The following is a 16,646-nucleotide window of genomic DNA, read 5'->3' on the forward strand; positions in this document are numbered from 1 at the left end:
GTATATATGTGATTCCCATAATTTCTCCATTAAAGAATAAGCAAAAATATGAAAAACTATTACTGAAAACCTAAACTTTTAGCATCTGGAGCATGTGAAATGGATTCCACCAACTATTTCTTTCACCAGACTCTCACTGATCTGAATGAACTAGCCAATTGTAGTTTGTCTGTTTTTCTCTCTGGTCCATTGATCTCAGCCTGAATGTATTGATCCCTGACTTTCCAGATAGTTCACAAACAGCTTGAGGACAATGTTTGAAAATGCAGAATCACTTTCCTTTTTTCACACTTTTTATTAAGCATTGTTTCCAGAAGATCAATCTTTTAATTACATTGAGTCTCCTTACTGGTGGCTTTCAGTAACAAGAAGTATATTGTGCACTGATTGGAAAAATAAAAAGAAGGACAAAAATCCTTAAAACCACATTGCCTTTGCTAAAGTGACATCTCCAAGGTATTGAATAGAATCTGACATTTTCAATGTATCTAAGGTTGGCCCCACAATCTCCACAAGACATTCACATTTATGAGTTCACATTCGCTAGGAAGACTTACAATAGAAATAGGCTAACATTTATTGTTATGCAATGGGAATTGTGTTGAGCATGTTAAGTATAATATATTTTGAGGTTGGCTTGTCATAGTCTTTTCCTATTTTCAAAGTGCAGAAACTAAGTTTTAGTGCTTTTAAGTAGTTTGTTTATAGCCTTATGAAGGTAAGTGGCAAAACTATGTTAAATTTAGTTCTGTCTTAACCCGAAGGTAATAACATTAACTATGATACTATTCTTTGTTGTATAAAATATTCTTTCTTTGAACAGCTTAACATATTGCTTTTTTAAAACACCTTTTGCATTTGTCATTATTTCTGCTTAAGCAGAAAGGGGAGGAATCATTTTTACTATTTTGCAGTTGCAAAAATAAGGACAAAAAATGAGTCAGGTGCTTATGCCAAAGGAGATGAGAAGGGCAGAATTAAATGTATATGTCTCTTCATTGTGAATGTCTTTTTGGTTAAAAGATATTTTATTAAAGATACTGCAAACGCTGCTATGCCAGCCATTGTAAGGTGGAGTTTAATTCTCCTCCTCTTAGATCTGTACTGGCCTTGGAGATTTGCTTGACTAATATAATGTAACAAAATGCTTGAGGCTTTGTAATTTTAGTGCTTCTTCCAGCCATGGCCCAGTCATTGTCAGGAAAACTGGTGCCCTGTGGGAAGCTACTCTATGCCTGCTATCCTGTGAGGAAACCAAGCCTCAGAGAGGCTACAAAACAGGGGAAAATGTGCCTGGCTAGATCCAGTTGTTTTTGCCATCTCAACCAGGAAGTAGACAAGTGACTCTGAAGAAACCATTTTGGACCTTCTATCTCTAGCAACTGCAATACAGACAAGAATTGAAGAACCCAACGACAGTCAGAACCAAAGTCCCAAATACATTACCTCCATTCATCGGAGCCAGCCAATGAACCATTCCAGTCATCGAGCTATTCTCCTTACACCCGTCTACACTAGGGGGAGTGCCTGGTGAACCCACTTGAGCTTAGTTTACCTGCTCCATAACAGGTATTTTATTATAGGATTTAAGGTTTAACTTTAAAGCTATTAGCACAGATTTTCACAAACGCATTATCCTGAGCCACCCAGGGCCATATCCCAAGGCAAACTTGGATATCAATTCTAGACTTTCTCACTGATTGCCAAGGACTTTTAAGTTCTCTTGAGTCTTTTCTTCTTTTATGATTCAGGCTTCTCTAAATGGAGTACCTTAAAATTTGTAGCAATCAAGTAAGATGAAAGAGGTAGGTGTCTTTCAAGAGAAGATATGGTGGTAAGTTCTGATGCTAGAAAGTACACATTACACGGTGTCATATCTACCAGGAAGAATTAATAGTCTGGTTTGGATAGTGCTTACTATACATAACCCCGGCTTCTCTCCTTTTGAAACTTGTTACTGTTCTCAGGGGTTACTTAGTCTATTCAGACATTATGGTGGTAGTAGTGGGAGAGACACATCTACTCAAAGGATCGGGGGTGAGGGTTAACTTTCTCCTTAAAGAAAAGCGTGAACAGAAATTCTAAGGAGACTTGATTTCACACCTTTAAGCATCTGTCATCAGCCTGTAGACTTATGAGATCATCCACAGGGTAATATACACTGACAGAAGCTACGGAATATATCTATCTGTCATCCATTAAATTTCTAACCTTTGAAATGTCTAGGACCTATATTTTTCTCTGGTTGGAAAAGGGGCTAAAGTGTAGCTCCATGTTATATATAAGGGAAGAAAAGAGATGTGATAACTTGCCACCTCTGTTATCTTTTTATGCTGATTCTAGTCCTACTCAAATGTAAGCTGGGATGAAATAGCAAGTTATAAAAAGCATTAATGTCACTGGAGGCAGAAAAATAGACAATGTGGAGTTTTTTAAGCACATTCATTCTGAGACTTTGACCCATACAAATTCCAGCTTATTTTTCTTCTTTGAGGGGTTCAACTAGCAACTTTTTTTGTGCTTGCTACCTGATTTTTATCCTTCCAGAATGTCTGCTGGTCCTTTATTAAAACTCTACCTGGATTTAGCTGAAATAAGAGCAATACTTGTAGGGCTTTAAAACAGTACTGACTCTATATTAGGCCTCTGAAAAATTGCTGATGAGTACGATCAACAAATGTACCTAAGAATATTTTAGGTTAGTTAACTTCCTAGAGTTGTGTAACAGATCCCATCTTGATCCACCCTGGTGTTCCAAAGGATTGATAGATAAACTGAGAATGGCAAGCGAAATACAATATCAAGTGTTAGAAGAAAAGATGCTACCTTGCAAAAATTAGCTTCATATCAAGATCGTTTCAAAGTTTAAGACTCATTGGGCGATCATGAAACACCACAAAAAAAAAAATGAACATTTTTTTTCCTCCAGCCCAAAAGACATGAATAGAATTTAAGAATATTAGGGCACAATAGAACCTTGAGGAATCCTCAAACTGATTAGTTCTTTAAATCTAGTCTGTATGTTTATCTTGATGGGAATCCATGAACACACACTAACATAAAATCAAAATATCACTATAATGTGCATTTAAGATATTTTCTCAACTTCGGACAAATATATTTGAGGTCAAAATGAACATATTTAATAAAGCCTAAATTAGTGATATACACAATTTTTTCATGAATGGGTGATGAAAACTATGAATAAATCATCATTGGGATCTAACTGATTTGAAAATGACTAGATTATCCCAGGCTTAAAAGTTGGTATGTGAATCTTGTCCTCAGGATGATACTGAAATCCCTAACATGTCTTCAAGGCCTTGTCAGATCTGAGACATGGCCACATCTCCAGCCTCAATTTGTGTCACTCAATTCTATCTTTATACATCTCTACCTCTGAGCCTTTTCTTAGTTCTTTGAATGGTCCACTCATCATCCTTAGACACTCAATTCCAATTGTTTCAGCCTCAGACAAGCTACATTTATCATTTTAAATTTTGCTGTTGCCCATATAATGTTACACTGATACTTTGCCTCTTTTCTATATATTTTCTATATATTTTTATATATTTTTATATTAAAATGGCAGAGCAAAACAAACATTGCATTATAGAAAAATAAACCACGATAGCATTCTAGATTGAGTAACATTGATGTTGTTATGTGGCAATCTCAGTCATCAGGAACCTCATAAAGTGATTTTAATACTGTATTCTGTGGCTACTATGGTCAAGGTACAAGGGAGTCCAACCAGGGACCACAAAGACCAAAACTGGAATGTTGTGGCAATATATTTTCCCTACAAGTTAGCCCATAAATGAGTTATTTCTAGGTGCATACATTTCCATATGGCAAGGCAATCCACTAGTACAAAATATATACAGAATAGTATGACAATTTCCAGTATTTAGCTTGTCATTAATTAGTTAGCTCCCCATAGAGTAATGGCAGGTCATTGTGTGAAATATATACTACTTATGATATGGAAATACTTAATATTATGGAAGATAAATTTATCATATAACAATGAACATTTACAGTTTGGTTAGGCATCTATGAGAAAGTATTAGATTCTCATTGAAGAGAGTGATATAAAACTTACTGTCAGAAAAAAACCAAAGAAGTGAACTTTTTAAAGGAAAAAGAAAATAAGTAAGTGGTGATGAGATGTGAAAAGTAAGTGTAAAGATGTGTAGGATGTGCATAACTAAAGGTATTCTTATTTTTATTTTTGTCTTAGTCCCAGGTAAATGAGACAGTTACTTTGGGAATTATTTCAAATCCTTGATCAATGAACTCTAATTTCCATCATGATCCAAAGCTATGCTCTTTCTTTTAACATTTTTGGTAATTAGGCATCTAAAATTATTTGGTATTAAAACTTATTTTTACCTTTGAATTATAACTGAAATTTTTACTTTTGAATTTATTTGTATTGTATCCCTTCTCCTGAATGAGAAAACAGTTAAAAAGTGGGTGGGTTACATAGAGCAGAAGGAAATTATGTCATTTGGAGGAAAATGAATAGAACTGAAGAACATCATATTAAGTGAAATAAGTCAGACACTGAAAGTCAAGGATTGTGTGTCTTCTCTCATATGTGGAAACTAGAGACAAAAAAGAAATAATAAAAAAAAGGATCTTACAGAAATAGAAGGGAGACCAATAGAGTAGAGGAAGAGAAACAGGAAGATGGAGGAAGAGAGGGAAAGGGGAGTAATTGGGAATGAGATCAACCAAATCATGTTTTGTGCATGTACAAATGTGTCACTATTAATACCACTATTATGTATAATTATAATGCACAAAGAAAACCAAATCTGTGAAAAAGAGTTGGGTGGGTCAGTCAGTCCTTGGTTGTGAGCATAAAGCTTTTATGCATGAGGCAAGCAGATAAGTGTGTGTGTGTGTGTAAGATAGTGGATGAAGAAATAATGTTTATTAAGATTCTTATCCAGTGAGCACAGTGGTACACACCAGTAATCCCATCGACTCTTGAAGCTGTGTGTAGTGGTTTTGATGTGCAGTGTCCCCCAGAAGCTCATATTTAAGATAATGCAAGAAGGTTTAGAGGTGAAATGATTGGGTTATGTGAGCCTTAACTGAATCAGTGCATTAATTCCCTGATGCAGATTGGCTGAGTGGTACTTACAGGTAAGTAGAGTGTGGCTGGAGGAGTTGGGTCCTGGGAACATGGCTTTGGGGTTTATATTTTGCCCTTGTGGAGCCGAACTCTCTCTCCATTCCAGGTCCCACGTTCCCAGCTGCTTTCCTCCACCACACTTGCAGCATGATGTTCTGCTTTACCTTAGGCCCCAAGGAATAGAGTCAGTCATCTATAGACTGGACTCCTGAAACCATGGTCTCCCAAATAAACTTTTCCTCTTCTAATTGTTCTTGTCATGTCTTCCAGTTGCAGCAGCAATAAAAAAATTTCACTAATACACTGAGGCAGGAGTATCAGAAGTTCAAAGCCACCCTGTGCAACTTAGCAAAACCCTGTCTCAAAAAAATAAAAATAAAAAGGGCTGCAGGTGTGGCTCAGTGGTTAAGCACCCCTAGGTTCAATCCCTGACACCAAGAAAACAAAACAAAAACAAAAACAACAACAACAAAAGATTCTTAAAGGTTGATGAGGTAAAGAAACAGGGAGGTAGGGGCTGGAGGAATATACAAGAAGTTAAACAAGGACATTGGAGAATCAGAGTAACTGGTGAATGGTAATTATCTTGGACTTATTTTAGGAGCCAAGATGTTGTGCTCAAGGCAACATTTCTGTGTTATATAGAGCACGGTAGGAGAGAGCCTATTTCTATATGAAAGGTTGACAAAACCTGGGGTTTGGGTGAAGAAGGGAAGCCCTGCGGACTCTGTGTACAGACTGTCCGTCCCTAAACACTCTGGCTTTGTAGTTGGTTAAGTCTAATTCTTTGAGTTTTTCCAGATGGAGGAATCTACAAAAGAAAAACAAACAAACACACAAAAACCAGAAGAAGAAACTCAAAGAATTAAACTATCATTCATATCCTTCATTCTCGAAAATTTCAAGTCTTACTGTCTTGTATTTTCCTAAGCCCAATTTTTACTTGTTTCTTCATTTCATTCCATATCATCCTTCAACTGTTCTCAATGTCTGTTATTTATAAGAAAAAATATCGAACTTAGTCTGTAAGATAGTAATTAGCACTATCTGTGTGATATTGGTCAATGCAACACAAATTAGTGCATCAGAATTGATAGCACATAAATAGATTCATACACGTGTAATCAACTGTTTGGGTTTTTTGTTTGCTTGTTTTGAAATAGTGAGTTTTGAATCTGGGTCTTGTGCATACTAGGCAAACACTCTACCTCAGAGCTACATCCTCAGTCCCTTTTATTTTTTATTTTGAGACAGGATCTCATTAAGTTACTAAGGATGGTCTTGAACTTGTGAGTCTCCTGCCTCAGTTACCAGAGTTATTGGAATTATAGGCATACATCACTACAACTAGCATCAACTGTTTTTTTATTAACAAAAATGTACATGTAATTCAAAAGAGGAAAGATATTCTTTTAAAAATAATGCTAGAGGATATCTATAGTACAAAAAAATGAACGTCAATCTTATTCAAAAATTAACTCAATGGATTACGGACTTAAATGAAAAACTTAAAACTACAAAATTATTAGAGAAAAACATAGGAGATAATCTTTGGGCTCTGAGGATAGGCAGAGATTTCTTAAAAATTCATACTGTAAACACATCTTATGTAAGGAATAATAAATAGATAACTTTAAAAATTGTATTGGAGACGCCCCTCCCCCCGCTGGAGCGGTAAACACGGACAGCCAAGCGGAGCGAAAAAACGGAGCGAAAAAACGGCGGAGCAAAGGTTCCAGGACTGCGGGCAGCTTCTCTAAGGAGGGGCAACCTAAGGAGACTCGTCTGCGAAGGGTGAAGCTCCCAGGCCCAGGAGGTAGGTCCGGGCCCCTGGGAACTTTGCAGGGGGAGCAGTGAACTCAGAAAGCGGGGAACTTTGCAGAGGAGGCTGCGCAACACACCACTTGGTTTTGGAGCGATCTGCCGGGGCTCCTGCAGCTGCCAGAGAAAGAGTTGGGCGGCGAGCTATTTGGACTCAGCAACCACCTGAACAACGGGGAGGGGGCTGTCCGGAGGAGGTGGAGGTGCGCAGTGAGTGGCTTGGTCTCTAAGCACCCACACAGAACACCAGGTGGCTGCCTGGAGGAGGAGACAAGCGACGGGTCACTGGGGCTTGGAGCATATGTAAGAGGCTCCAAGTGACTGCTCAGAGGAGGGGTCGCATAGCCAGGCGATTAGGTGCAAAGCACGGTCCAGTCTGGGGACCTAGGCACCTTTTCTTGAAAGAGCTACACAGAGACAAGCTGAGGGGCGGAGCGAAAGTTCCAGGACTGCGGGCAGCTTCTCTGAGGAGGGGCTACCTAAGGAGACTCGTCTGCGAAGGGCAGGGCTCCCAGGCCCAGGAGGTAGGTCCAGGCCCCTGGGAACGTTGCCTGGGAAGGCTGCCCTGCCCAGGCGGTAGTTGTGAACTGAGGGGAACCTCTAGGAGGGGAACTGACCAGCGAGACCTCCCCACCGGGTGAGTCTTCCCCACCGGGTGAGGTTTTCCCAAAGGACGGTAAAACCAGAGACACAGGCCCAAACAGGCCTTGCCTCAGCCCGCAGTCTAGTTCCCCTTTGGATGACCATTGGTCAACAAGTAGACACACCTCTGCCCACTAGCAGGGAATATACCCCACCTGAAGACCACCACCCCTAGAGGCAGCTTCCTAGGGGAGCACCACAGTATCAACTTCCTCTAAGACTTCAGGCTACTGAAGGATAAGAGGGGATACACTAGCAATCTTCAGGGACATTATAAGTCAATAGAGGAAATCTGCAACATCTCTGCAGTCCACTGACACCTGAACGACATGAGAAAACAAGGGAAGAAAATGCCTCAAACAAATCTGGATGTTACATCAATAAAATCCAATGACAGCATGGCAGAAGAAATGTCAGAAAGGGAGTTCAGAATGTACATAATCAACATGATAAGGAAAGCAAATGATGAAATGAAAGAGCAAATGCAGGCATTGAATGAATGTACCAATCGATAGTTAAAAGAGCAAATACAGGAAGCAAAAGACCATTTCAATAAAGAGTTAGAGACATTGAAAAAAAACCAAACAGAAATCCTTGAAATGAAGGAAACAATAAAACAAATTAAGAACTCCATAGAAAGCACAACCAATAGGATAGAACACCTGGAAGACAGAACCTCAGATATTGAAGACAAAATATTTAACCTCGAAAACAAAGTCGAACAAACAGAGAAGATGGTAAGAAATCATGAACAGAATCTCCAAGAACTATGGGATATCATGAAAAGGCCAAATTTGAGAATTATTGGGATTGAGGAAGGCTTAGAGAAACAAACCAAAGGAATGAACAATCTATTCAATGAGATAATTTCAGAAAATTTCCCAAATATGAAGAATGAAATGGAAAATCAAGTTCAAGAGGCTTATAGGACTCCAAATACACAAAATTACAACAGACCCACACCAAGGCACATTATAATGAAAATACCGAACATACAAAATAAAGACAGAATCTTAAAGGCTGTGAGAGAAAAGAACCAAATTACATTCAGGGGGAAACCAATACAGATATCAGCAGATTTTTCAATCCAGACCTTAAAAGCTAGAAGGGCCTGGAATAACATTTTTCAAGCCCTAAAAGAAAATGGATGCCAACCAAGAATCTTATACCCAGCAAAACTTACCTTCAGATTTGACGACGAAATAAAATCCTTCCATGATAAACAAAAGCTAAAGGAATATACAAAAAGAAAGCCAGCATTACAGAACATTCTCAGCAAAATATTCCATGAAGAAGAGATGAAAAACAAAGAAGCAAATCAGCAAAGGGAGGAGCTATCCTAAAGGAACTCTCAAATAAAGAGGAACCAAGTCGTGTCAAAAATAAACAAATAAATGAATAAAATGAGTCAAATGACCGGGAATACAAATCATATCTCAATAATAACCCTGAATATTAATGGCCTGAATTCATCAATCAAAAGACATAGACTGGCAGATTGGATAAAAAAGAAAGATCCAACAATATGTTGCCTGCAAGAGATTCATCTCTTAGAAAGAGATACCCAAAGACTAAAGGTGAAAGGATGGGAAAAAACGTACCATGCACATGGACCCAGCAAAAAGCTGGGGTATCCATCCTCATTTCAGATAAAGTGGACTTCAAGCCAAAGTTAATCAGAAGGGATAAAGAAGGACATTTCATACTGCTTAAGGGAACCATAAATCAGCAAGACTTAACAATCATAAATATCTATGCCCCAAACAGTGGCTCACCCATGTATGTCAAACAAATCATTCTCAATCTCAGAAACCAACTAGACCACAATACAATAATACTAGGTGATTTTAATACGCCTCTCTCACCACTGGACAGATCTTCCAAACAAAAATTGAACAAAGAAACCATAGATCTCAATAACACAATCAATAATTTAGACTTAACAGACATTTATAGAATATACCATCCAACGAAGAGTGAATACACTTTCTTCTCAGCAGCACATGGATCCTTCTCTAAAATAGACCATATATTATGCCACAAAGCTAATGTTAGCAAATACAAGAAGATAGAGACACTTCCTTGTATTTTATCAGATCATAATGGATTGAAACTAGAAATAAATGAAAGAGTAAAAAAACAGAAATTACTCCACTGGAGATTAAACAATATGCTATTATATGAGGAATGGATAACAGAAGATATTAGGAAAGAAATTAAAAAATTCTTAGAGGTAAATGAGAACAAAGAAACATCATATCAAAATCTCTGGGACACTATGAAAGCAGTACTTAGAGGAAAATTTATTTCATGGAGCGCATTCAATAAAAGCAAAACTCAACAAATAAACAACCTAACACTACAGCTCAAAGCCCTAGAAAAAGAAGAACAGACCAACACCAAAAGTAGTAGAAGACAGGAAATAGTTAAACTCAGAGCTGAAATCAATGAAATTGAAACAAAAGAAACAATACAAAAATTGACAAAATAAATAGTTGGTTCTTCGAAAAAATAAACAAAATTGATAAACCTTTAGCCACACTAACAAAGAGAAGACAAGAGAAAACCCAAATCACCAAAATTCGGAATGAACAAGGAAATATCACAACAGACACGATTGAAATACAAAACATAATTAGAAGCTATTTTGAAAATCTATACTCCAACAAAATAGAAAATTTCCAAGATATCAACAAGTTTCTAGAGACCTATGAATTGCCTAAACTAAACGAAAAGGACATACACAATTTAAATAGACCAATTTCAAGTAATGAAATAGAAGAAGTCATCAAAAGCCTACCAACAAAGAAAAGTCCAGGACCAGATGGGTTCTCAGCCGAGTTCTACAAAACCTTTAAAGAAGAGCTCATTCCAATACTTTTCAAAGTATTCCATGAAATAGAAGAGGAGGGAACCTTCCCAAACTCATTCTACGAAGCCAATATCACCCTGATACCTAAATCAGACAGAGACACATGGAGGAAAGAAAATTTCAGACCAATATCCTTAATGAACATCAACGCAATAATTCTCAACAAAATTTTAGCAAATCGCATACAAAAACATATTAAAAAGATAGTGCACCATGATCAATTGGGTTTCACCCCAGGGATGCAAGGTTGGTTCAACATCAGGAAATCAATAAATGTAATTCACCATATCAACAGACTTAAAGTCAAGAATCACATGATTATTTCAATAGATGCAGAAAAAGCATTTGATAAAATACAGCACCCCTTCATGCTCAAAACACTAGAAAAAATAGGGAAAGTGGGAACGTTCCTTAACATTGTAAAGGACATCTATGCTAAGTCCATGGCTAATATTATTCTTAATGGTGAAAAACTGAAAGCATTCCCCCTAAAATCTGGAACAAGGCAGGGATGCCCTCTCTCACCACTCCTATTCAATATCGTCCTTGAAACTCTAGCCAGAGCAATTAGACAGACCAAAGAAATTAAAGGGATAAGAATTGGAAAAGAAGAACTCAAACTATCCCTATTTGCTGATGATATGATTATATACTTAGAGGATCCAGGAAATTCCACCAGAAAACTCTTAGAACTCATAAGTGAATTCAGTAATGTAGCAGGATACAAGATCAATGCTCATAAATCCAATGCATTTTTATACATAAGTGATGAATTTTCAGAAAGAGAAGTTAGGAAAACTACCCCATTCACAATAGCCTCGAAAAAAATAAAATACTTGGGAATCAATCTCACAAAAGAGGTGAAAGACCTCTACAATGAGAACTACAGAATACTAAAGAAAGAATTTAAAGAAAACCTTAGAAGATGGAAAGATCTCCCATGTTCCTGGATAGGCAGGATTAATATTGTCAAAATGGCCATACTACCAAAAGTGCTATACAGATTCAATGCAATTCCAATTAAAATCCCAACGATGTACCTTACAGAAGTAGAACAAGCAATCATGAAATTCATCTGGAAGAATAAGAAACCCAGAATTGCTAAAGCAATCCTTCACAGGAAAAATGAAGCAGGGGGTATTGCAATACCTGAACTTCAACTGTACTACAAAGCAATAGTAACAAAAACGGCATGGTATTGGTACCAAAATAGACAGGTAGATCAATGGTACAGAATAGAGGACACGGACACAAACCCAAATAAATATAATTTCCTCATACTAGACAAAGGGGCCAAAAATATGCAATGGAGAAAAGATAGCCTCTTCAACAAATGGTGCTGGGAAAATTGGAAATCCATATGCAACAAAATGAAACTAAACCCATCTCTCACCGTGCACAAAACTAAACTCAAAATGGATTAAGGACCTTGGAATCAGACCAGAGTCCCTGCATCTTACAGAAGAAAAAGTAGGTCCAGATCTTCAACATGTCGGCTTAGGACCAGACTTTCTCAACAGGACTCCCATAGCACAAGAAATAAAAGCAAGAATCAACAACTGGGATAGATTCAAACTAAAAAGCTTTCTCTCAGCAAAGGAAACTATCAGCAATGCAAAAAAAGAGCCTACAGAGTGGGAGAAAATCTTTGCCAATCATACTTCAGATAGAGCACTAATCTCCAGAATCTATAAAGAACTCAAAAAACTCAACACCAAGACTACAAATAACCCAATCTACAAACGGTCTAAGGAAATGAACAGACACTTCACAGAAGAAGACCTACAAACAATCAACAAACATATGGAAAAATGTTCAACATCTCTAGTAATAAGAGAAATGCAAATCAAAACCACCCTAAGATTCCATCTCACCCCAATCAGAATGGCGATTATCAAGAATACAAGCAACAATAGGTGTTGGCAAGGATGTGGGGGAAAAGGTACACTCATAAATTGCTGGTGGGGTTGCAAATTAGTGCAGCCACTCTGGAAGGCAGTGTGGAGATTCCTCAGAAAGCTTGGAATGGAACCACCATTTGACCCATCTATCCCACTCCTTGGCCTATACCCAAAGGACTTAAAATCAGCATACTACAGAGATACAGCCACATCAATGTTCATTGCTGCTCAATTCACCATAGCCAGATTGTGGAACCAACCTAGATGCCCTACAGTTGATGAATGGATAAAGAAACTGTGGCATATATATACAATGGAATATTACTCAGCCATAAAGAATGATAAAATTATGGCATTTGCAGGCAAATGGACGAAATTGGAGAATATCATGCTAAGTGAGATAAGCCAATCTCAAAAATCCAAAGGAAGAATGATCTCGCTGATAAGTGGATGATGATACATAATGGGGCGTGGGAGGGGTTAGTTTTAGGGTTAGAGTGAGGGTTAGGGAGGGGGGCAAGAATGGGGGAAGGAAGGACTGTACAGAGGGAAAAGAGGGATGGGAAGTGTGGGTGGAAGGGGAAAAATAACAGAATGAATCAACCAACATCACCGTATGTAAATTTATGATTACACAAATGGTATGCCTTTACTCTATATACAAACAGAGAAACAACATGTATCCCATTTGTTTACAATAAAAAAAAAAGAAAAAAAAATTTTTAGTAATGGCTTGGTAAAAGATCCTGCTAAAAGAATACAAATATAAGTAGAATGGGAGACAAATGGCTAGTATCTAGATTCTGTAGTGATACTTTTTTGTGTATGTGTGGTACTGGGGATTGAACTCAGAGGTACTCTATAATTGTTATACTCCCTGACCCTTTCTAAGTTTTATATTTTCAAAAGAGTCTCAGTAAGCTGCCCAGGCTAGTCTTGAACTTGTTACCTTACTGCCTCAGTCACCTGAGTAACTGGGATTATAGCTATGTGCTACCATATCCACTTATATAAAGAACTCTTAAATATCAGTAGTAAAAGAACAACCTTTGGTGTTTTGGGTTTGGTTTATTTTGTTTAGCATGATATTCTCCAAATCCATCCATTTACCAGCAAATGCCATATTTTCATTCTTCTTTAAAGCTGAGTAATATTCTGTCCTATATATATGTATACATATATATTAATACATATTACACATATACATGTTTATATATATATTACCACATTTTCTTTATCCATTCATCTGTTGAAGGACACCTAGGTTGGTTCCATAGTTTAGCTATTATGAGTTGAGCTGCTATGAACATTGATGTGCCTGTATCACTGTAGTATACTGATTTTAAGTCCTTTGGGTAGGATAGCTGGGTCAAATGGTAGCTCCATTTCAAGTTTCTGAGGAATCTCCATACTGCTTTCCATAACGGTTGCACCAATTTGCATTCCCACCAGCAATGTATGAGTGTACCTTTTACTCACATCCTCGCCAGCATTTATTGCTGCTTGTATTCTTGATAGTTGTCATTCTGACTAGAGTGACTGCATGACTGAAATGATCCTACAATATGTACAATCAGAAAAATAAGAAATTATACTCCATTTATATATGATTCATCAAAATGCATAAATGCATTCTACTGTCATCTATAACTTATTAGAACAACTAAAAATTTTTAAAAAAAGAACAACCTATTCAGAAATAGGCAAAACACATGAAAAGCTATGTAACTGAAGAGGAAATTCAAATGGCAATAAGTACATGAATAGATGTTGAATATTACTAGCCATTATGGAAATTCAAGTTAAAACCACAAGATAGCATTACACAAATCAAAATGGCTAAAATAAGAAATAATACAACACTAAATTTGTAAATTCTGGTAAGGATGCAGAAAAATTGAATCACTTAGCCATTGCCATAGGAATATAAAATGGTACAGTCATTCTGGAAATGTTTGGCATTTTCTTTAAAACTAAAAAAATTGTCTGCAATTTGACATAGCATTTGTACTTCTGGGCCTTTATTCCAAAGAAATAAAAACTGAGGTTCACACAAAAACCTGTACATATTTTTTTATGGCAGCTTTATTTGTAATAGCCAATAACTGGAAACAACTTAGATTCTTTCAATAAGCGAACAGTTAAACAAATTGTAATACATCTATACCACTAAATACTGTTACCATACTATTGATAACATCCAACAACTTAAATAAATCTTTGGAGAATTATTCTGAGGGTGAAAAAAGGAATTGGAGATTATATAGTATATTACTTTATTTATATTATATTCTTGAAATTATCATATTATAGAAATGAAGTTTGAATTAAATTAAGGAAGAGGAGTTGGGTGTAGCTATAACAGGTAAAATCAAAGAGTCTTGTGATGTTGGAAATGTTCTGTACCTTAACTCTGTCAATGTCAATGTGCAGGTCATGATGTTATTTTACAGTTTTGTAAGACATTACCACAGGGAGAACCTGAGGAAAGGGTACATGGGGTCTCTTTTATATTATTTCTTATAATTGAACAAAATCTACAATGATCTCAACATTTAAAAATAACTGGATACAGTGTGGAGGGCAAGGTTGGAATCTGAGGTGCTGCTGAGCTAAAGGAGTGAGAGGATGGGTGTGGTTCAAGCATGGGAGGACAGTACTTTTATCACAAACAATCTGTCACTGCTGCTAACATTTTCTCAGGTTTGTTTTTATTAAAAGTTATCCCATCTAAGCTGTAGACGTTTTGCAATGGGTGTGAAAATTTTATGTATCCTATTGTTTCAAAGATCTAATTTTATTTGACATGCACTAATGAGAGCTATGCATTATATTGTACAGGAAAAAAAATCAAGTTTTGATGTGAGTAATCATCTTTATTTTACCTATTTGGTTAATATGCATTTTGTTTATTCTGCATTTATATTTTATGCTTTCATTAGGCAAACAGTATTAATGTAGCTGGTTGAATAAACCTACCTATACACACACACACACACACACACACTCACGCACACACATGCACACACAGGCATCCCATTACTTACTGCAACATGAACAACCACACCCCACCCACCCACACACCCACTTCAATCTTACAAGCACATTGTGTCGTGCAGGAAAAAAGCATTTCTATTGTGCATCATCAGATTTTGGCTAATAACCCTCAAATCCATGCAACCAAATATCTAGTGTCTACATATTCCAGTTCATTTCATTAGTGTGCAGTGAGAGAAGGAATGAGCATCTGGAAATTGCAGCTCTCTCTGAAAGGCATAATTTTCCATTAATTTCAGATGAAAGCTTACTGACTCTCAAGTAAAATACACTGCTAAGTTCTTTCAACCTAAATAAAAATAAAGGTACTATTTCAAAATTTGGGGGGTTGGTAGAGATGATTTGAATAACTACATAATCTTAGATCAAGTCATACATATTCTGACCTAAAATTAAAAAAAAAAATTACATCATTTTCAATGGAGAGAGCTAAACCTCCCTGCTTGTATTTTGTATTGTATTTTCTCCCTCTGCTGGCCAAGTGCTACATCAACAGTGAAATAAATAAAAAAGATGTTTTTCTCTGTATTGTATAATTAGGCTCTAAAACTGGAAATTTCTATTGAGAGGAAATGTCACAAAATATCTTATATATTTTTCTTCCCTTTAATGCCCTCAAGCATTTTCTACACTCTCCCCTAAAATATATATATATATATATATATATATATATATATATATATATATATATATATATAACATTCTGCCCTCAGGAAAGACTTATATTAGTAATGTCTACCTTGGTGTGATTTTAAGCCAATATGCCCCCTAAGAAGAGTCGATTCAATTTCACAAACATTTATTGAGTTTACATGTGTCAGGGGCTCTCCTAGTGGCTGGACACATAAAAATGAATAAAGTAGCGTCCTTGTCTATCCCTTAGGAACTCACAGTCTAGCAGGGAAGGGAAATCCATAAACAGTTAAAATTCAACATAAATGCTGCAAGAGAGAATTGTATAAAGTGCCAGGGAATTGCAGACCAAGAAATAGTTTGTAGTCTTAAGGTTGAGGGAGAGCTACAGGAAAACAAAGACAATTAGGACCTGAAGCTTAAAGGATTTTATCTATCCCACGGTGGGAAGGGTCTTTTGGAATAATCAAACAGCAGATTATGGAAAAGAGAAGTTTCATCTGGGATAATGATGACTAGGCATATCACATGGAGTTAGAATTTCTGGATCAAATGGCTGAACAACACTCCAGAA

This window comes from Sciurus carolinensis, chromosome 13 (assembly GCF_902686445.1).
Source record: "Sciurus carolinensis chromosome 13, mSciCar1.2, whole genome shotgun sequence".
Taxonomy (NCBI): domain Eukaryota; kingdom Metazoa; phylum Chordata; class Mammalia; order Rodentia; family Sciuridae; genus Sciurus; species Sciurus carolinensis.